Genomic DNA, 22,410 nt, shown 5'->3' on the forward strand with positions numbered 1-22,410 from the left:
CCGCCAATGTGTTGCTACCTGCCTGCTGCTACTGTGCAGCTGACTGAAATAAGCTGGCTCGCGGCACCACGACAAAAGCAGATCGGTGGGCGGGGTTAAAGCTGCCGTCACAATCTCTCATGACACCTGCAATCATACAGGTAAATTGCTTTAGTTAAGCAGGTTTGTTTTATCCCCAGCAGAACAAGGAAATGTTAAAAGGGGATAACAGACGTTAGAGGGGAACTGTTACATGTATAATGGGGAGTGGCTTGCAGGAGCGCCATCCCCACTTATCCACACCCTTTCTATGAGATCACACCCCCTTGTGGTAGTCCCTGCCCTACTACAACATTAGTTGAATCTGGGACCACCGATTAGTAGAGTTCTAGATTCGCCAGTGACTACTACAGTATGTGTGGCATAAAATGTTGTAAGGGGAACTACTGTGTTGGCGTATATAAGTAATTTCCTGCAAGGCCATATGACTGCTCCCCGACAAGGCTCTGCTGCTTCCCTGACTGCCAGGCCCCCCTGCTCCCCACACACACAGCCTCTGCTGTAGAAATGGCCAACGCAGTAAAATGTCGACTTGAGTTTTTCAATATTGTTGGTGGCTATTTCGAAATCTTCCTACATGGACACTGAATACGTGTTCTGCATCCCCTCACATGCTTTTGGGTATGGTGCCTCCTTCTTCTCTTCACACTATTCTAGTCTAACTCTATGTACACTTGGATCATGACGTTAGAACAGGCCGGTTTAAAAAAATATCTGGAAAACCGCATGTCGACCTTTTGCTGTTGACCATTTTCATGTGTCAACTTATTGCTTGTTAAACAATAGCGGTCAAACTATGGACTGTTGAACTTGTTACCATAGACTACAGTATATCCTGTTATACCAATACAAAAATGTATTATTAAAAGATTTCTTATTTTGTTTAAAACTATTTTGCTGTCAACATGATTTAAGTCAATAGATATTTAAAAAAATATAAATTATTTAAAGCCACATTACAAAACTTTTTTATTATTATTTTAAGATTTAACACTGAAACATATACTTAAGAAAATAATAAAAGTTTGCTGCCTAGATGAAGAAAACATTGACAAGTCACAAAGGAACTAATCAACAAGTGGCTGATAATTAGGATGTTGAGAAGTCTCTGTGTAAGTAGCAAGTAAATGACTGAAATCTTAGGATGGTTTGATTGGGGATTGAAGATAATTAAATGCTGTGCTATGAATAGCCTTGTTTGTCTACATTGAAAATTCTAATTCATCACTTTGCACATTTTTCAACCAGTTACAGTCATGGTCTCATGATGCTGATTAAATCCATTGATTCACATTTGCTTGTAGATCATTTTCCAAGTGCTCCAATATTATTTCTAACAGCATAATATTTCTCCCTGTTATTTCCTCAGGGGAGGGAATGCAAACATTGTCGCTTTTCCAGTTCTCTGTTAATGCACAAACACTTTCCTAAATAATTATTTTTACTAGAACAGAAAACCATTTATCTGACATGAAATAATAGCAGGGTAACGGACATATCAGCATGATATTTAGGTAGAGTAGTCTGTACCTACATGAAAAAAAAACACAGCCTCCCTGAGCTAAAAAAAAAAGGTGCTTTACATGTAAAAAATATATTATTTAGGTCGACATTTTATAAAACATTTATGATGATGACACTACTATGTCGGCATTGTTAAAATGTGTGGACATATACTCAGAATGTTGACATTAGAGTTAGGTTGCAGACAGGAGGGTTAAGGATAAGCACTACAGGAAGAATTAGGGTTATGGGTAGGGATTAGAGTTAGGAACAGGGAAGAAATACTCACTGGAACACAGGAGAATCTGTGTTCCAGTGAGTATTTCTGTGTTCTGGCGATCATGTGACTATCACTTCCAGTGTGACCCGGAAGTGATAGTCACATGACCATCTGAACTCACAAACTGCTGGTTTGCTGTCACAGTCAAGAGAAGGTAAGTTACTTCTGGTCCACGAGGGATGATATGTTGACAATTTATCATGCTGACAATTCAGCATTGTTTACATGATGACTCATGTTGTGGTCAATGTCGATTTTATGATGATGTTGACATTTTCACATCGATATGATGAATGCTGACATTATGATGATCAACACAATAATCTTTTATGTATGTGTTTAGAGTGTGGGTAGCATAAAAATATCCAAAATATTGTTGGTATAAGATGACATTTTAACCGTTAAACCATGGAAGAGATGAAACATTTGGTAACTGTTTGAAAATAAACTTTTTTTTCTTTCTCAGTCTTAATTGAAATCTGACAAAGAAATGCAATAGATCTGAAAGTTATGTATACATCAAAATAAATAAAAGATGGACAAAGACCATATGTCTCTACTTATGTTTACTGAGTTTTCTTAAATTAATTGGAGGCACATGATTATTAAAATGATGTATACTACAGTATATATTGGAATGCTTATACAGTATTTTAATGTCTAATTGTTGGATATCAAAGAAACATTGCTATAATACCACAGCACATAAATGAGGGTAAATTCTGTCCAAATACAAATGTTGCCACTGGCATCCGCCCTCGTCTTACTGTAAGTTGAATAATGCTTACAGTAGGTAACTTTATTTACACATGCAGTGATAACAGCCCCAACTCACCAAGGGCTGGTTGAGAAGTTTTAGCCTTGGGAGCAAGCACACAGCAATTGTCCTGAGCAACCCAGCCTTCAATAAATTGGTTTTAGCTATAGAAATACCAATCGGTGGTTTCCCTTGCAAAATTACTTGTTTGTGATTTATAATAACTGGGTGATAACTAGTGATAACCCCCTCTGGGAAGCTTTTTTATAGAGCATCAAGACAGTATGCCGTATCCTTAGCAATAACAGAAGAAAAGCACAAAACAAAAACTACAGTATAGAAATAAAGAATAATAATATTAATGATATTTATATAGCACTTTTCTCCCAATAGGACTCAAAGTGTCTCTACAGCTTAATATACAAAACAAGCTTAACAGTAGAACTAGATATCAGTGAAATGCTTGAGTAAATAGGTTTTAGTCTATTTTTAAAGGATTCTATGCGGGGGCTTCTCGCATAGAATTAGAGCAACAAAGTTGACCCCCAGATGAATGCAGGGAATTCTGGGTACTGTTACTAGTCCTTCTTCAATGGATAGTAGGGATTGATTAGGACAGTAAGGAACCAGAAGCTGCTGTAGGTACATTGGGCCCTGGTCATGTAGGGACTTGAAAGTGAGTAAGCCAATCTTGAAAACGATTCAACATTTTACAGGTAGCCAGTGAAGGGAGTAGAGAATGGGATTTATGTGGCAGGAGCGGGGCTGGTTAGTTAATAGTCTGGCAGCTGCATTATTTAGCAGCTTCAAGCGGTGCAATTCTTTTGAAGGGAGATCCAGGTAGAGAGCATTGCAGTAGTTTAGGCGTCATGATATAAATGCATGTATGACTTTAGGCAGGTCTTCTGAGGAAATTAAGTGCTTGACTCTGGCTATATTCCTTAGATGAAAGAAAGAGGAGTTGATTGTGGCTGACACCTGATGTTTAAAAAAGCGAAATATGTTATCAATCTGACGCCACTTCTGCCGCAGGTCACCGTTCTTCTGGACCCCAGACTACAAGGACTGAGGTAACGACAATATGGAACAACAAGGGGGAAGATGGTGTCTTGCACTGAGTGTTCCAAAATTTCTATTTCTGTTTCACAGAGAATCCTCATACCGTGGTTAATTGGATCGTGATGTTAAATTCCCAATTTATGAAAGGAAGATAAAAATATATGTGATCAGTGGGGTTTCTTTAATGAACCATCCAAAGTACATGAAAAGATTTATGGGGTGAGGGACGCTCACGTTTATCTTACATGGACAAATGTGTGGGTAAACCTATCAAGGTTTCTTTTAATCCTCTATATATCCGAACACCTCTAGTAATGATAATATGCAGGGTGCGCTTACACCAAGCTTTCATGTGGTTCAGCTTATATACACGTATAAAGGTATCTTTGTATATATCACGACAAAGAAATGAAAGAAGCCTTCACCACTTCAGGTACTTTCTCATACCCCTCCTTGGGCAATATCTGGTCAATTCCATTGGCAAAGATCTATTTTGAGGGGTTGCAACTGAGAATCATATTGAGTGGTGGTCTGACCATGTGTCTGGGTTTATCTTTAGCTAAGATACTTCTAATCCAATCTATAATTTTCATTGTTTCTCTTCCCCTTTAAACAAAGGGGTTTTTTTTGGGTCACTCCTTCTGGCAAATTCCTTCTTAGATGGACAAAACCATGTGCACTGCAGGTGGGGTAGATGTTAGTTGTGCAGAGAGCGTTAGATTTGGGTGGAGTTTTACTTCAAAGTGAGATCTATATTGCAGTGTAAAAATAAAGCAGCCAGTATTTTCCCTGCACAGAAACAAAATAACTCACCAAATCTAATTCTCTCTGCGCATTTTACATCTGCCCCCTGCAGTGCACATGGTTTTGTCCAACTTAGAAGGAATTTACCAGAAGGAGTGAACCAAAATAACCCCCAAAGTGATGAAGCAACTCTGCATGCTGCCATTTTGTGTTTAAGACATTTCAAAAATTGTGCCCTTAGAACAAAACGTGATCTTGTTTTCTTAGCCAAGTTGATGTAGTGCAGCACAGGCAGTCAGATTAAACAATGGAAGTTTATCTTATAAAGGTGGAATTTAAACACAACTTGCATCTGGGATATTTAAACATAAACAGTTTGTAAAGCCATCTGGATATTTATCATTTTTCATAAAAACCTCAAATGTTTCATGTCAGATTAATAATATATTCACCTTTCCTGCAGAAGGCAGAAAAAGAATGAGCTATTCCTCAAATAAACAAAAAATACTACAGACATCCCCGTCAGGCCAGTCACTGCAGTGCACAGATGTTCTGTTGTACCCTAAAATAAATGATGCAGCTTTGGATTAGAAGTCATCCATTATTCATTTTTCTAATCAATTATTTTCAATGATAAGCTTAATTATTTAGAGATACTTTAATTTGGTTATTTAAGGATCATATCATTTTTTCCCTGTTCTATGAAGCTTACAATGTAATTTTGATTACTGAATGCAGCAAGTCTCAAAGCATATTTAAGCATTTTAAATTAAAGTCTGTTAGAAGCCATATCCTAATTTCCAAATGAATGGAGCACTGAGGCAAAAAAATCCAAACTTTAATAAATGCTTTAAATGTCTAATACATAAATTAAATAATATACACAATATTTGTGAGTATGCAGCCTATCAAGCCATATGCATATGAACTCAGGGGTAGATGTATGAAGCAGTGATAAGGGACACGTGAGCCAGTGGAAGAGTGGCCCATGGCAACCAATCAGTACTGAAGTAAAATCTATAATTTGCATAATATAAAATTATACAGAGCAGCTGATTGGTTGCCATGTGCCACATCTCCTCCCTTCATACATCTACCCTTCAGTCCTCTAGTGAATACGTGGGTGTCCCGTGTATCTTACAATGATATACTGGTGGTTACCATGGGTGTGTGCTTCAAGATGTATGAAATAATTGCTGGCATAACCATAACCATGAACTGTGTAATCTTTTTAAGACAATGATGAATTTGTGTGTGGTGAGGCAAAAATGTAAACGCACGGGCGTATTTTGCCATGATTTAAAATATTTATAAATAAACTGTGTCATGAGTTATGTTATCAACTCTTATGAAGTGTATAGATGTGCATTTATGGCACAAATCTCCTTATGGCTCCTCTTCCTGGAATATTCACTTCCTGATTCCTAGGTATAAATATGGATGTAGTGCACTCCAGAGACAGGCCTCGAAAAAGATTTTAATCGAAACGCGTTGGATGGCTTTCTGGACTTGCACAAAGATTTTTTTCCTTTTATTGGACCATCTTGTCGCTGTTGGACATTGAACCAAGGTACTGGGTGTTTATTCACCAAACATCTCAGACTTATCCGGAAAGTTTCCGATGTATTGCTAATGTGAATCCTTTAAAAACATCGTTCACTCACCCTTGGATCTATTTCTTCAGTGTACCTGTGGTTCTCTCTTTTATATTGTTTTTTTGTGTGGCAATAAAAGTATTTTCCAAGTGAAAGAAACCCAGATGTGCTTGAAAAATCTCGGCGAATTGTGAGATTTTGGTACGCTTACCTAAAAAGAAACCTTTACATGTGTTACAGCATTTAATTCTAGTGAGTAGAAATGTACGCTTAAATTTAATGATTTGGACACTGTGGTGAAGTCTGGTGAAGGTCGTATCTTATCACCAGAAAAAGATACCTTTTTGAGCTTCAAAAACACACTCTCTTTGTGAGTGTGGTACGTCTTATCCCTGTCATTTATTCATGTTTCAAGACTAACAAATAGTCCTACACATTTAATCCTTCTCTTTGTTTCACATATCCACCATCTGTGAGAACGGGAGAAGGAGAAAAACCTCTATACAGACAGCGCTTGGAATATATCCTTATTCTTTTTGTGTATATCATTGTTTACTTGTTTCGGTTGAACAAGCTTTTTTGGTTATATCGAGCTGCTCCTCTGTCCTTGCTCCTTGGAAACCTCCAGTTTTTTATATTTGATATACTGCATCCAGTCCAGGCAAGATATCAATATAAATAACAGATATATATGTGACCATCTTACACACTGTGACAACAATTGCGCCAAACTTCTCTTTGTCTGACAGGTTCTGGGGACAAGGCTGCTCCAAGCATATTTCTAGCTCAAAATGTGTACTTGCAGGTAGTCACATAAATAAAACAACTGGACATGAGAGAGCTTGTTTACTAGATAGCAGCAATTTAATGTGAGAAATGTGTACATCTGTGTGCGAATAAGTATGAATCTGCGTGAAAAGTGCTACGTGTAAACTACAATGTTTTAGCTGTGGCTATTTTCATGCTACTGTAAGTTCTATTGTGCTTCATCTACACAACATATTACTGTACACTAATTCCTGCGTGCTGATAGCAGCAGCCCAGTGTCACTGGGACACTTCAATAGTATTTCACTGCATCTGCTGAGATATGCCCAGTGCCTTGCTCTGTATGGCATATACATACCAGATTTATATGTGTAATTCCAGTGCCCTCCTACACAGTAATATAATATACAACCCCACTTCATCATTCTGCAATATAACTGAATGCAATCACCTATAGCTTTGCATTGACTCCATATAGCTTTATAATGACCTCATATCATTCTGACCAATATACAATACACTACCTGACCGCTTCTTCCTGCCCTTGGCTTTCTCTTCATTGGTCCACTGGGACTGATTACAGTAATTCAGTTCCCCGCATCCTAGTAACCAATGATTGGCTGACTGGGACTAGTACAGCTGTAATCGGTGATACTAATGATAAGGAGAGCACCATTTGTCAATTCAATTTTTTTTTCAATAGTTTCCTAAATGAATTATGTTGCCCTAAACTGTGTCACCTTCTTTATTGGAAGATATATTGATTAATTTATAAAATTACTAAACACAATGCATATTATCTTTTAAAATCAGTTATAATTTACATGCAGAATACTTTGAGATTTTATAATTCACATGACATTTTATCCCGAACACTCAGTATTCCTTGGGGTTGAAGGGGAACCCCTTGTGTCAAAAAAGGCTTGCTCACACTGAATAAAGTGCCAAGGAACACCCCTTCCCTAGCATAGAATACATTTTAATACCCAATAAAAGATTTATTTTTTACCCTTGAATATCATGGATCGATTGTACCTTGCTTTCTGCTTACCTTGTATACACGTCTTATACTGTACACAACAAAAGTTATTAAATAAGCCAGGGGTCCTCAAACTAATCTGGGACCCCATCAGACAATAAAAATAAATGACAGGACCCCAGCAAGTGACTGCAGAAGGTCATCACATCACATGTGTAGTCAGCAGACAGAACATACATGTACATGGCAGCACTGTGGGGGCACAGAGTGATGGGATGAGTCTAAAATAACAGACTATTCAACAGACTTTTCAGACTCCTTGAAGCCCTGACTGACATTAGAAAAGTCATTAGCCTGATGTTCAGCAATATGGGGTCGTGACCCTATATTGAGAAGGTCGGGACCCACTTTGTGGTCAGGATCCAAAGTTTGAAAACTGCTGAAATTAGCCATTCCAATACAGACACACATAAACACAGTACAACTACGGTATTGCTACATTGCAAGTACTTGTGTTTACATGTATTGATGGCCTCCTCTCGTCATTATATACAGGGTACTCCTGTGCATGGAATAGATATTACTATATTTTCTGTCTATCTATCTATCTATCTATCTATCTATCTATCTATCTATCTATCTACAAGTGTGTTGTTATAAACTTACCCGAACAAGTGATGCATGCAGTGATAAATCAGTCAGATAGAAAGTGTCACTTCTAATCTCCTTCAATCTGTCATTGTTCAGCTCAGTGTGTGTGACCGAAAAATAAACCAGAAAGCAGGAATAGAGCACACTGTGGGGCTGCTGCAAAGTTGAACATGCCCCAGTATGTGTAGTGTATATTTATGAATTTGCAATGTCCCCACCAGCATACCACAGTGAGCCCCTGGGTACATACCCTGTACATTGTGACAGGTTTGTCAACATCCCTAGTGCATACAGATCAGCTTCCCAGTATCTCAAGTGGCGCTGACATGATTCAACACTTAAGGAGCCACTGTGTATGCACTATGCAATCAGAAGCAGTGACACAAGTGGTCATGCAGAGGTGGGGGAACTCATTTCTCTATGCCACCTAATTACACCCCCTCCCTTCTCCCCATTAGGCAGACACAGGGCCAGCAGTAGGGTTTTTGACATCCCCCTGCAAACTAGAATGCTTTTCTGTGAGAATTACTGTGCAGGGCCAATGTGGAGGTTAAAATGTTCCACCTCACCATTAGAGGTGGTGGAACTCAGTTCCACCCCGTTCCCCCTCACTTTAACCCCTGCCTATGACCATACAGGATCAGGTACCACTGGCTCCTTGATGAGTCTGAATGACCCTGTGTGTAGGGGGCTTGGGGCAAATAATACCTGAGTTTGCCTTGTGAGGATGAAATAAATATGAAGTACTATGGAATACTCTTTGTAGCTTTATGGCATTTATTTAAGTAAGTTGCTCTTTACATATTACCTCCTCTTGATCTCTGGGAGACACCTTGTACTGCTTCACAGTAGTGCCCATTTTTCAATACTTACCCCTCCGGAGTTCCGCAATGACTGTGCAAATCTTCAGAAAATTGTCCGCAATGCCATTTTTTGAGAGATTTGCACATGTACATTAGAATTTAGCCCTTCAATGCTCAGACTCTATAGGGCTGTGCTGCACAGCTGCCAGTAGAGAGGAGGAGGCCCAGATAGAGGAGGCTGCACACAGGCCTTCTACTTTCTTCAATTGCCCGTGGTGCTTCATATTATCTCCTTTCTGTTTAGCCCCAGCCGTTAGATTTCTGATGCTGAGAGCGTTGCATTTCTGATTCAGATAGTGTTGCTTCCACATGCTGCACCAGTACCTTAACATCTGCAGCTCTGGATTTCTAAGGGCATATGGGGGAGATTCTCTAAGAATCTCCGCCCCCCTTCGCCGCCCATCGCATATTTAATTATCGCATATGCTGTAACATATGCGATAATTAAGGCAAAGGACAGCTCTTGTGTTAAGAGCTGTCCTTTGCGGTGAGAGTCGCCGGGTCCCAGCAGGTCCCGGCGGCTCTCCCCTCCCTCCCACACCCGGCGCTGCTGCTGCTGCGCCGGGCTCTCCTCCTCCCTGCACCCGGAAGAGGATTAGTGCAGGGAGGAGGTCACAGGTCCGGGCAGCACTGCGCTGTGCTGCCCGGACACAGGTGAGGGGGGAGGGGGGGTGGCGATGCGGGGCGGCGGGGGGTCGGCGCAGGGTGGCGGAGGGTTGCGATAGAAGCCCATTGGCTTCTATGGGGCATCGCCAGATTTTTCTGGCGATGCCCCCCGCCGCGGTAACCCGGCGGGGGATGCTTACAGCATCCCAAAATGCGGTAAAAACCCCGATAACGGGGTTTTTACCGCATTTTTAGCTTCGAGAATCTCCCCCTATGTCTGTGACGTCTGGGGCAAAATGTAATAGGGTTCACACGTTCTCAAATATTAAAAGTTGTGAGTTTGTCCCAGAAGTCAAATAATGTAAATGTTTAAGCTTGAGGCTATTACAAAGTGTGAGTATGTGAAAGTTATTCCCCCCAATCACAAAAATGATGCGATTTGCATCATTTTAGCGGGACTTGTTGATGATGTCAGAGGTCTGCCACCACAAGTACACACACACGGATACGCACAGGGGTGAATTGACTATAGAAATCACAGGGAAGATTGGCAGGCCGGTGCACGGGTAAAAGCCACCTGTGGCAGGGAGAGGGTAGAAGCTGACAGACTTGTGGTGTCGGTACATTAGGGGGAGGCAGGCTGGCGATGTTGGGACCTCTTAAAATTCCCAATGCACCCATGACATCAGGGAATGGAATTTTAGAGTTGAATTAGCATAAAGTACCAGACACAAGGATGGCTTCAACTGTGTCCAGCACAGAATCAGGCCCAATGAAGAGGGATCCCACCCCTTCAACAGACCTCTCCCCCAACAGACCCCGCCTCCATGAGTGCTGTTTCCAGAAATTTCCCAGGCTGGTTTTCCATCTCTATCCATCCTTGCCCACACACACACACACACACACTGTACAGCTAAAGTTTATTAAACACCCTTGCACACTCAGACTAACACATACAGTACTTACCTAAATTCTCTGTGGCCCATCCTGCTCTGCACTAAAACCCCAAATCTGGCATATGGCAACTATGGAGAACATTACCTATTACCTCAATGATAGAGGCTACATGGTTGCTAAGATTTGTGTCCCTTGACTCTCACATGAGAGTACCACCCCCACCCCCACCCCCCACCCCCCTTTGCGCCACACACCTCTGGCTGACCCATGTGTGAGGAGACAACAGAATCTCCTTAATTACTTTTCCACAGGCTATTCATCTCCTCTTACAAGTAATGTAACATTTCCCATTATCTATTGTTTGCATTATTTGCGTCTGCTGTTCATGTCACATGTATAAAGGCTCACACATTTAGCCTAAGCTTCTCTTGCTTTCTATCTGCTTTTGTTTGCCTTTTCTTTTAAAGGAAAGAAAAAAGAGCTCTGTAAAAGAAAAGTTATATTATTCTTACATAAAGAGTACATAATACAAGCAACTTTCTGTTCATACCTACAGTAGCTAATGTAATATCCACCTGTATCTCTATTGTTCTTTCTCAATATATCAATAGCGTAAGGTCAATTTTTATTAATTAGATTTCTATGATGCATTGCCTGAGCAGGGCACATCATAAACACATTATACAGTACTTCAATTTTGTACTGTATGAACATGGCTAGGAATAACAGATGCACAGGCAAAATTTTCAAAACTATGTGTGCAAACGCTAGAAGCCTAGGAGACAAAATTCCTGATCTAATTGCAGTAATGACAAGGGATGACCTAGACATTGTTGCTATCACAGAGACATGGTGTAATGAGAACCATGGCTGGGACATAGCTATACCAGGATACAATTTATTTAGGAAGGACAGAATGGGAAGAATCGGAGGAGGGGTAGCAATGTATGTAAAGAAAAGCATAAATGCTACTTTAATACAAAACATTGAAGAAAAAACTGAGGCCCTTTGGGTGACCATAGAAATGGGGGAGAAGGACATTATTCGTACTGGGGTCATCTATAGGCCACCAGGCCAGGGGCAGGATTTGGACAGGAGCCTATTGCTTGATGTCACTAAAATAGCTTTAAAGGGAGAAGTCATAATCATGGGAGACTTTAATCTACCTGATGTGAATTGGGAGGAGTCTTTTGCAAGATCATCTATAAGTGGCAAATTTCTTAATTCCCTACAGGGAGCCTCTCTCAAGCAATTGGTGAGGGAACCTACTCGCAAAGACTCAATATTAGATTTAATACTCACAAATGGTGACAGAATATCAGACATATATGTGGGTGAGAACCTGGGATCCAGTGATCATCAAGCAGTATGGTTTAGTATTAAGGCAGGGTCCAACTCCAGTCACACAAAAACTAAGGTGTTGGATTTTAGGAAGGCTGACTTTGCAAAAATGGGGAGATGTTTAAGCGACTCATTAGCGGATTGGAGGAACTTGAAAGGAGTGCAGGAGAGGTGGAAAAAATTAAAAAGTGCAATACTAAAGGCAACGGACCTTTGTATCAAAAGGGTTAAGAAAAGTAACAGGAAAAGGAAACCAGTGTGGTTTACTAAAGAGGTATCAACTAGTGTAAAAGCAAAAAAGATGGACATACAAGCAGACTCAAAATAATAATGACAAAGAAGTGTATCTTGCCAGACGCAAAGAGGCTAAGAAAGTGATCAGGCGTGCCAAGGCACAAGCTGAGGAAAAAATGGCTCAGTCAGTAGATAAAGGAAACAATTTTTTTTTTAAGCATATAAGTGAAAGGAGAAAATCAAATGGAGGAATAATAAGACTGCGGACAGACACTAAGAATTTGGTGGAGGGAGACAAGGCAATTGCAGATCATCTAAATAATTACTTAATTAATTAATAATTAAGGAGAAGGGAAGGGACCACAGTTAAGTTTCAAGGACATTCATAAAAATAAGGTAGATGGAAGTACATTTACAAGGGAGAAAGTCCTAACAGAACTTTCAAGACTGAAAGTGGATAAATCAATGGGGCCAGATGGAGTGCATCCAAGGATACTAAAAGAACTAAAAGATGTGTTGGTAGCGCCATTAACAGATTTATTCAACCAGTCACTAGATACTGGTGCAGTTCCAGAGGACTGGAGAAAAGCAAATGTAGTTCCACTGCACAAAAGAGGAAGCAAAGAAGAAGCAAGTAACTACAGACCAGTGAGCCTTACATTAGTAGTAGGGAAATTAATGGAAACTCTATTAAAAGAAAGAATAGTGGAATATCTTAAATTAAACAACTTACAGGATCCAAACCAGCATGGTTTTACTGCAGGGAGATCATGCCAAACAAGACTCATTGACTTTTTTGACTCTGTGACCAAAATACTAGATGAAGGGGGGGCTGTAGATGTGGCATATCTAGACTTTAGTAAGGCATTTGACACTGTCCCACATCGCAGGCTGCTAAATAAACTTGAAAGTGTGGGATTGGATTATAAAACAATTAAATGGATAAGAACCTGGTTGCAGGATAGGAAACAGACAGTTGTAGTAAATGGAGTGCATTCTATGGAGGGACATGTTACCAGTGGAGTACCCCAGGGATTTTTGTTAGTGACATTGCAAATGGTATTGAAGGGAAAGTATGCCTTTTTTCAGATGACACAAAGATATGCAACAGAGTAGACACACCAGGAGGGGTAAATCAAATGACTGATGATCTAAGTAAACTTGTGAATTGGTCAAGAGAATGGCAACTACAGTTTAATGCTAAAAAAATGCAAAATTATGCACTTGGGACTCAAAAACCCAAAGGCTCAATATAGTATCAAGGGTACTATAATGGAAACTACTGAGGAGGAAAGAGATCTAGGAGTCACTATTTCAAGTGACTTAAAAGCAGGGAGGCAATGTAACAAAGCAATGAGGAAGGCTAGTCAGATGCTTGGTTGCATAGGGAGAGGAATCAGTAGCAGAAAAAAAGACGTTATAATGCCACTGTATAGGTCATTGGTACGGCCTCATCTGGAATATTGTGTCCAGTTCTGGAGACCATATCTTCAGAAGGATATAAATACATTGGAGAGTGTACAAAGAAGGGCAACTAAAATGGTGCATGGCCTACATCACAAAACTTACCTGGATAGACTAAAAGATCTTAACATGTATAGTTTGGAGCAGAGAAGGGAAAGGGGGAACATGATTGAAATCTTCAAATATATCAAGGGTTTTAACAAGGTACAGGAGGGAAATTTTCTTCAAAGGAAAAGAAGTAGTAAAACACGAGGACATGCACTGAAACTGGAGGGAGGTAGGTTCAGGGGAAATGTTAGAAAAAATTACTTCACAGAAAGGGTAGTGGATAAGTGGAATAGCCTCCCATCAGAGGTGGTAGAGGCTAAGACAGTAGAACAATTTAAACATGCTTGGGATAGGCATATGAATATCCTTACAAAGAAATAAGGATTAAAAAGGGTTGAGTTTACCTGAAGGGTAAAAAAGGGGCAGACTAGATGGGCCAAGTGGTTCTTATCTGCCGTCAAATTCTATGTTTCTCTGTTTCTAGCTCTTGGTCCGTAGATATGCAGAATTAAATTGGCATTGTAAATGATTGCTTCTATTGGACTTATTTTGCAAAACATCCAACAGCCAATCACAATGCATCACCTCTTTGAAATCTGAGGATAGTTACTAGAAGTTTTTTTAATTTTATTAAGAAATTACTTTGAACATAAAAGTCCCTCTGTAAACATTTGCTTTATGCATTATAAAAACAGTTTGTATTACTGGTGTGCTAGAGCAGTAATGTTTGAGACAGAAATATTGTTTTGGTATATTCGGGTTTCAATGATTGATTCAATACAATCTGTTACAAATGGGAAAAAATATTTGGTTATCGGACAACGTGTCTTAGTAGTAAAATTACTTGGCAACATCAGTTATATTGGCTTTGGCATATTTCATAAGGGTATTGTGTGCATAAAAGGAAAAACTGGTGCATGTGTGTGTGTGTGTGTGTGTGTGTGTGTGTGCGTGAATATGTGTAATGTAACTTCATTTCTTGTTCTTATTAATTACATTCATTATTAAAATACAGTAAGTTAATAGCAGCATAGTATCATTATTAGTGGATACCTTCCCAGCGCAGGCCGCGTTCCCAGCCCCCGGCATGGTAAGGCTCCCCCCTCTTCTCCTGCATCCAGGACAGCCATGCCCTGCGAGGGAGCGGAGGTATGGCTCCTGCATCAGGCCAGAAACGATGGACTCCAGCCTAAGTATGGCCCAAGGCCCAACTCCTGGCCCCTGACCTCACAGCCTCACTGACTTTGATTCTGACTACACCCTCCCCCAGCTAGCTCCAGCCAGGGCTCTAACACACTGCCCCCACCCCCCTGTTACAGCCTTTGGATTCATCCTGTTGTATGCTGTAAAGATGGCCTTTTGAGCCCTTCTGCATGATCAAGATGGTGCCGCAATATGGCTGCCTTGGAGCTGTGCCCTCATACGTACCCCTGTGTCTCTCCTGTCTTGTACACTGCATAACTGTACTGTCTCTGCTTAACTGTTACCTACCTGGCTGCTGCAAAGACCCGTAGCGCCTATGATGGCTGCCTTGGCACTGTGCAGCTCGGCGGGTATGTGTTCCCTGTGTGATATCTGTACTGTCTCTGTTTACATCGTTACCTACCTGGCTGCTGCAACGACCATTGGCACAGCTGATGGCTGCCTAGGCGATGTGCAGCTCGGCGGGTATGTGTTCCCTGTGTGATACTGTATCTTTACTGTCCCTGCTTATATTACCCTGCTTATATTATTACCTACCTGGCTGCTGCAACGACCATTGGTGCCGCTGATGAGTGCCTAGTCACTGTGCAGTTCTGCTAAAATAATCTGCGTCTGTAATCCCCAGGGTACATCTAGCGCAGGGCTGGGCAACACCGGCCCTCCAGATGTTAATGAACTACACATCCCAGGATGCTTTGCATTAGTTTTGCTATGTGGCCATGCTGAAACTAATGCAAAGCATCCTGGGGTGTGTAATTCATTAACATCTGGAGGGCCGGTGTTGCCCAGCCCTGATCTAGCGTATACCTGCATGTGTTATGTATATCTGTACTGTCACTTTTTAACCTTACTGGCTGTTGCACAGCAATCCAAATCTAATTCCTAGTATACGCAAGTATACCTGGCCAATACAGCTGATTCTGATTCTGATTATTAAAGTGCAACATATATGTGCTGTACCTTTACTGGGAGAATAGAATAGGTGGCGAGTGTAGCGAGCCACCGTGCCCACAGCGTGGCGAGCACAGCGAGCCCGAAAGGAGCTTTGTTGCACTCGCCATGCTGTCTGAGTCCAGCCAGTCAGGATCCCGACGTCGGGCTAATGTCTGTTGGGATCCCGACTTTTCACTCATTGTTTTACCAATCATAGGGAGCTGACTACTCCCTTTAAGCAACACATAACAAGCACTCCAAATTAACATCTTGTTAATTCCCCCTTTTTTTATATAAAGTCGTCTATAATGCCAGTGTAATAACCCTATTATACTTCAACTTTGCATGTAAAACTGTACTGACTTCCACAGGTATTGTATGGCATATAACATTTTCCCATTAGGTTCCCATAGAAGGGCTTTTGTTTGGTGATATTTTTGAAACCAGCAGCCAAATTTAGTGCCATTTTTGAGATATACATATACATAGAGTGCACCCCAAAAATATTTTTCCTTTATCTGCTCACTGCAGAACACAATCTGTTTAAATACGTTTGACTCTGAGGAGCACCAGCAATCTGATGTTATGCAGCAATTGCTATTGCAGCTAAAATAAATGTAATACAGTCATTGGAAACAAGCAAAACAATCAATATTTCAGTCCTGTGCAGGAATGTATTGGTCCACTCTCATGTTGGGGGACATTTACCAAAATGGATTCGTAGAAAAAAGGTGTATTCGTAGGGAGAAATACACCTTTTTTTTACGAATTTGTATTTTCGGGATTTACAATCCCAAAAATACAACAATTCGTAGTCCTAGGGATGGAACATTCGTATTTGTATTTACAAATACGAATGTCCTACACCATCGATAGGATACGACAGAAATCACCATTCAAAAGAATGGTGGTTCCTGATGTACTAAGCAGCCGTACTGATAATACGGCTGCTAAGTGGTGTGAAACACCCACGCAAATACGACAGGAAAATAGAACACCATTTTCCTGTTCTATTTGCGTTTTAGCCTGCACGGATCAGTCAGATCCATGCAGGCTGCAGTGTGAAAAAATATTAAAAGAAATAAATATAAAAAAAAAAACGGCGTGGGGTCCCCCCCACAGCCGAAACCAGCACCAGGCTGAAGGAGCCGGGGCCGGTAATTAAAAATCAGGGAACCCCACAAATAGGGGTTCCCCGATTTTTAACAACCAGCCCCAGGCTCCAGGTCCGGGGCTGGTTCCCAAAATACGGGGGACAAAATGACTAGGGGTCCCCCGTATTTCAAGAACCAGTCCCAGGCACAACCAGCCAGCAGGGTAATGTCACAGCCGGGGGACACTTATGATATAAGGTCCCGCGGCCAAAACATTAACCCCCTGACCGGTCAGCCTGGCCAGGGGCCCTGGGGGAGTGGGGACCCCCCCAATGAAGGGGTCCCCCCCCTCCAGGACTTACCTGACCAGGCTGAAGCCTGGTACTGTCCCCGATGCCCCTGGGCGGTGGGCATCGGGCTGATTATGGTGTAAAAAAAAGAATAATCTATTGTTTTTTACTGTGGCACTACAAGTGCCAGCAAGCCTCCCCAGCCTGCTGGGCATTAAAGGGCCCGCTGGCACTTGTAGTTCCACAGTTAAAAAAATAGTGCACAAAACACACTGACACACTTTTAAAATAAAACTTTAATACACACAAAGCCCACACATACTAATACTTACCTATCTTCTTTCCGTCGGTATCCCTGGTCCTGTGTCGTCTTCTGGATCCATGTCGACGTCCTTCTTCAAGTCGACATCGCTGTCGGCGATGGCGTCCGGATCCGACGAAATCCATGTGGAGCTGTGGAAGGAAACCATACTCACCTGTCCCAGCGCGACGTAGTCCAGGTAAGTGTCTTGGCAAAAAAACAAACCGACAGCCCGAAACCAAGCGGACAGGGAGACGCACAGTGTTTGTTTACATCGTGCGGCTCCGCCTCCCGAATGCCGCTATTGGCCGCCTTGCGGCCTAGCGGCTCCTGATTGGCCGCTAGGCCACAAGGCGGCCAATAGCGGCATTCGGGAGGCGGAGCTGCACAATGTACACAGAGTACCTGGGACGCTGGGACAGGTGAGTATGGTTTCCTTCCACAGCTCCACATGGATTTCGTCGGATCCGGACGCCATCGCCGACAGCGACGTCGACTTGAAAAAGGACGTCGACATGGATCCAGAAGACTATACAGGACCAGGGATACCTACAGAAAGAAGATAGGTAAGTATTAGTATGTGTGGGCTTTGTGTGTATTAAAGTTTTATTTTAAAAGTGTCAGTGTGTTTTGTGCACTATTTTTTTAACTGTGGAACTACAAGTGCCAGCGGGCCCTTTAATGCCCAGCAGGCTGGGACTTGTGGTTCTCCAAGTCCCAGCTTGCTGGGGAGGCTTGCTGGCACTTGTAGTGCCACAGTAAAAAACAATAGATTATTCTATTTTCTACACCATAATCAGCCCGATGCCCACCGCCCAGGGGCATCGGGGACAGTACCAGGCTTCAGCCTGGTCAGGTAAGTCCTGGAGGGGGGGACCCCTTCATTGGGGGGGTCCCCACTCCCCCAGGGCCCCTGGCCAGGCTGACCGGTCAGGGGGTTAATGTTTTGGCCGGGGGGACTTGTATAAAAAGTCTCCCCCCGGCTGTGGCATTACCCTGCTGGCTGGTTGTGCCTGGGACTGGTTCTTGAAATACGGGGGACCCCTAGTCATTTTGTCCCCCGTATTTTGGGAACCAGCCCCGGACCTGGAGCCTGGGGCTGGTTGTTAAAAATCGGGGAACCCCTATTTGTCGGGTTCCCTGATTTTTAATTACCGGCCCCGGCTCCTTCAGCCTGGTGCTGGTTACAGCTGTGGGGGGGACCCCACGCTGTTTTTTTTTTTTTATTTATTTAATTTTTCTATTTTTTTTTACACCTTGCAGCCTGCACGGATCTGACTGATCCGTGCAGACTGCTAGAAATAATTCGTATTAGCAGCCGTATATACGGCCGCTAATACGGATGGTTACACCATCGGAGGGTTACAAAGCAGTCATATCTGACTGCTTTGTAATTTCCCCTCCGGAACACGACTTTGCATACGACTAAAACAGTCGTATGCAACCGTAGGGGAAATACCAATACGAAAAACTAGGTTTTTCATATTGGTAAATGTCCCCCACTATGTCTAATTTGATGTCTTCATCTATTTGCTATAAAGGTGGATCTGTCTGAGTTAGACATTCTGGAGGTTAAAAAAAAAAAAATCAATGTAAAAATATGCCCTTCCGAACTGAAATGTATCTTATGTCTAATAATTATGGGCCTCATTCATGCCTGATGGCAGGGCAAAATGGGCAAAACCATGTGCAAATGTAAATGTGCAGAGAGCGTTAAGGCCCGTACGCACTGGTGATTTGGGGCTATTTTCCAAGTGATCTGACTAGAACGCTTAGAATGTAAGCATGGATCGCTCCGTTTGTGCACCCTATAGCCAGGGCCGGCTCTACCCACTCAGCAGAGGATGCAAAGCAGGTAGGCACCGGGCAGGAGAGGCGCCACTGTCCCTGCTCTGCATCCCCTGCTGTCTCTGAGGCTGCCGGCTGCTGCTGCGTCTGTCACACTGCAGGGCACGCAGCAGCGCCGAAGGCACAGAGTTCCCTCCAGGCTGGCTCATAAACATCAGGGCAGCAGTACGTACTAAAAGAGGTGGGGCTACACAGACGGGGGCGGGGCTACATGGCCAGAGGGGGCGGGGCTATGATGGAGCAAGACTGAAGAGAGACACAGGAGCTGCCAGGACAGCAGACTAAAGTGTGAGTGTACTAATGTTGGCAAATGGTGTGGGCACGTGTATAGGCAGGCAGCATTACCAATGTCAGCAACTGGTGTGAGCATGTGTGTAGACAGCGCTACTAATGTCAGCAACTGGTGTGGGCACATGTATAGTCAGCGCTATTAATGTCGGCAACTGGTGTGGGCACGTGTATAGTCAGTGTTAATAATGTCGGCAACTGGTGTGGGCACGTGTATAGTCAGCGCTACTAATGTCGGCAACTGCTGTGGGCACGTGTATAGTCAGCGCTATTAATGTCGGCAACTGGTGTGGGCACATGTATAGTCAGCGCTATTAATGTCGGCAACTGGTGTGGGCACGTGTATAGTCAGCGCTACTAATGTCGGCAACTGCTGTGGGCACGTGTATAGTCAGCGCTACTAATGTCGGCAACTGGTGTGGGCACGTGTATAGTCAGCGCTACTAATGTCAGCAACTGGTGTGGGCATGTGTATAGTCAGCGCTACTAATGTCAGCAACTGGTGTGAGCATGTGTGTAGACATCGCTACTAATGTTGGCAACTGATGTAGGCATGTGTATAGTCAGTGGTACTAATGTCAGCAACTGGTGTGAGCATGTGTGTAGACAGCGCTACTAATTTCAGCAACTGGTGTGGGCACATGTATAGTCAGCGCTATTAATGTCGGCAACTGGTGTGGGCATGTGTATAGTCAGCGCTACTAATGTCAGCAACTGCTGTGGGCACGTGTATAGTTAGAGCTACTAATGTTGGCAACTGCTGTGGGCACGTGTAAAGTCAGCGCTACTAACGTCGGCAACTGGTGTGGGCACGTGTATAGTTAGCGCTACTAATGTCAGCAACTGGTGTGGGCACGTGTATAGTCAGCGCTACTAATGTTGGCAACTGGTGTGAGCATGTGTGTAGACAGAGCTAGTGATGTCGGCAACTGGTGTGGGCACGTGTATAGGCAGTGCTACTGCTGTTGACAACTGGTGTGGGTATATGGTTACACAGTACTACTAATGTCGGCAACTGGTGTGGGCATATGTTTACACAGTAGAGCCTTGAGTCCTGTTGGAGAAAGTGCGCTATATAAATTCTACTTACTTACTTACTTACAGTGCTACTAATGTCGGCAACTGGTGTGGGCATATGGTTACACAGTGCTACTAATGTTGGCAACTGGTGTGAGCACTACGTGTAAGCAGAGCAACTACTTTTGGCAACTGGTGTGGGCGTTCTGAATAAGCAGCCCTTCAAATGTGGGTATATCCAGGAGTATTCGGAGCATTATGTGTAGCATAATGTGTGTCAATATCATATGGGCATTATGGTGCTTGGCATATTTTGTAAGGAGAATTAAGGTGTGTGGCATAATGTGTAATGGGCATTATGGTGTGCTGCATATTGTGTAAGGGGCATCATGATGTGTGACATAATGTATAATGTGTAATGGGCATTACTTTATTTATAATGTGCCTTACTGTGTGTGGTATAATGTGTAATGGGCATTGAGGTGTGAAGCATAATGTGTTATGGGGATTACAGTGTAATTGGTACTTTTATGTGACGATGCCCATTCCCCATAAAGCTACGCTCCTACATTTTTGCGCGCTCCTACGGCGCAAACTCTCCCTGTTTTTTGAACTCATGGCACCAAAATGGCTAGTTACAGCTGTGTAAGGTGAATAATATTGTGCTACTATGTGGTGTAATTTGGAGTGGGAGTACTATTGTGTGGCCATTCCCCTTCCTTGAGAGATCACACATTTTTCTTTTGGTGTTTCGCTGTCCCTTTTTAAAGCTTGGGTGGGCGCAAATTTATAGTTTGCAGGAGGGCGCCGAACCCCCTAGCACTGGCCCTGCCTATAGCGATGCGTGGTCCTGCGCATTGCCATGCACTTTCTATCCTGCTAAGATCGCAGTGTTTTGGCTATTAGCATAGGCAAAATGTTGCTTCAGATGGACCTCTCAGCACACATCGTGGGTACATCACAGGTATGCAGCGATGTGTGCTGAGCGATCCCTGATTAAGCTCCCCATCGCTCCGTGTAAGGGGCTTTACATTTGGGTGAGTTATTTCGTTTCTCTGCAGAGGAAATCCTGGCTGCTTTCTTTTTTACACTGCAATTTAGATTTCAGTTTGAAAACACCCCACCCAAATCTAACTGTCTGCAGCGGCGTAAGTTCGTCCCAGTTGCCTGGAGGCAAGATAAATATTGGTGCCCTCCCCACACCTTATACGCCTCTGTCTTCTCTGCACATGTTACATTTGCAGTACACGTTTTGCTCATTTTGAGAACAAATTTGCCCTGAGATCAGGTCTGAATTAGGAACTATATCCATATTTTGGTCTACCACAATACAAACTTTCTTTCCATAAATTAATTTGTGAATAGGCAAAATCTTCCTATCTGTCCATGGTAAATGACCTACATAAAACAATCTTTTTTTTCCTCCTATATTGCAAAGATAAACCATTTTATTAAGAGTTTGCAAAATTCAGATTAGCCTCCAGCAATTTTAATTGATTGAAATTCAAAAGTAGAATAAAAAATAAGCTGAACTGAATGAAGATGACTCATATGTGAAAAACTTGGTAATGGAGACACACAGGAACAATAGCAAAGTATTGCATTTCTT

This window comes from Crinia signifera, chromosome 2, assembly GCF_055691185.1.
Source record: "Crinia signifera chromosome 2, ASM5569118v1, whole genome shotgun sequence".
NCBI lineage: Eukaryota > Metazoa > Chordata > Amphibia > Anura > Myobatrachidae > Crinia > Crinia signifera.